This window comes from Pteropus alecto, unplaced genomic scaffold, assembly GCF_000325575.1.
Source record: "Pteropus alecto unplaced genomic scaffold, ASM32557v1 scaffold5, whole genome shotgun sequence".
Lineage (NCBI taxonomy): Eukaryota > Metazoa > Chordata > Mammalia > Chiroptera > Pteropodidae > Pteropus > Pteropus alecto.
The window spans coordinates 31,465,600-31,467,352 of record NW_006441953.1 but is presented as its reverse complement, the minus strand read 5'-3'; positions in this window follow the sequence as shown (position 1 = coordinate 31,467,352).

Genomic DNA, 1,753 nt, shown 5'->3' with positions numbered 1-1,753 from the left:
TGCCAGCGTCCCCTCTGCACCCTCCCGGCAAGCATTTCTTCCGTCCCTCGCCCTCAGGCAGGATGCTTCTCTAAAACACGTGCTGCCATTTTTCTCGTCACCCAAACTGGTGCTCTGTTTTTCGCGGAGGACTCGGCCTGGGCGCGGCGTGACACGCATAACATGTTGCGACATGGTCCGCATGTTCTTCCTTCCACGTTCTTTTATGCTCACTGCTTTTTTCCTGGCCGTGCGCCCCGTTGCCTTTGCCCTGCTTTTGCTGCCGTTCGGGGGGCTATCCGCCAGCCCCCTGTGACCTTGGGGCCCTGGCGTCTGTGCTGGCTGTGACATCGTCTGCGAGTGACCCTGGGCTCTCCTCCCACCAGGGGTCATCTTCCCTTTTCCTACCTCCAGATCAGACGTCTGGTTCGGTATCATAATATGAAATGAAGGCGCCCACCCCAGCGACGCCCCGTGTATGCGTGCTCCCTCTGGGCACCCCCTCCTCCCACGAGCCTGGCCTCGCTGGCGGGGGGCTGAAACCAGCTTCTTCCTCAGCGCTGGCTCCAGGGTGAGCCCTGGGATGACATTCTCGAGTCCCCGTGTTGCCCGGTCCCCATGGCTCCAACATCTCCTTCCGTGTCACAGTGAGCACGGCAGGTGGGGCCCTGCTCCCAGCCCCCTCCGTCCTAAGTCGGTCACCCTTTGCTCAAACGCGTTTCTGGGGGTATATTCTCTTGATCTTAGCAAATCTGGGAACCTCTTCTTTCTCAGCGACCCCCGAATTCCATCTGAGGAGGCAGTAAGAGCGTGGTGACGCCCACAGACCCACCCTGGAGCTGCACTCCGGGTCCCAGCCCTGGCCGTGTGACCGTGGATACGTCACCAAGCTCCTCTGTGCCTGTGGCATGGAAACACCTCTAAGACCTCTCTCATCAACGCGAGGTGACAGATTACGCCAGCTCGCATGTGTGAAGTACGCTGGGCAGCGCCCGGAGCCCACTGCTGTCCCCACCGGCCGCGACAGCCCCTCCGGCACTCACAGTGACGAGTGAAAAGTCCAGTGCCGGTTCCGATGCTTTTCCTTTACAGTCTCGTTTTCTCTACGGAAGTTTGTAAGATGTCGCTTTTTCCTCCAGTTCAGGAATGTGATCGGATCGGACTTGACTGTGTGTCTTTCTACCCCAGTCCTGCCTGGGACCTCGTGAGCCCTTCGTGAGCCCTTCCAACCTGCCGGCTTGAATAATAGTTAGCTCGAGAGCTTTCGGTCCGTTATTTCTTCGTTCCCCTTAGTTTTCGCAGGCGGGGCTGCTCGTCTGTCCCCCGACCTCTGCCTCGTGATCTCCTCTTGGCGAGGCCTTTGCTCTGCCTTTCCAAATGGCTCCTTTACTTGGTTTTACCTGGGAATAAAGTCAGACTGCGAAGACACCGTCCCTCCTATTAGTAATTCAGCTAATACATGGATTTTGGTCTACGCGCCACGGTTTTCCGTTCCAGACATTTCTCGTGCGTCCTCGAGTCTCCGCGCCTTTGCACGGTCCTCTCCAGCGGCGGCCTGTCCCCGCACGCCTCCGTGCCCCGCCTCCGGCTCCTCCTCGGCTGCAGAACCCGCTTCTGGACCTGGCTGGGATTCTGTGCTGCCCATTGCAGCTGGGTGTCCTCAGCGGCCAGGATTAGCGAAAGCTAATCATTCGACCTTGTGCCTTAATGGGTTGCATCCCAGGAAAAAGAAACCACAAGAAAAAAAAAAGGAGGGGGGGGAGGGGAGGACGAG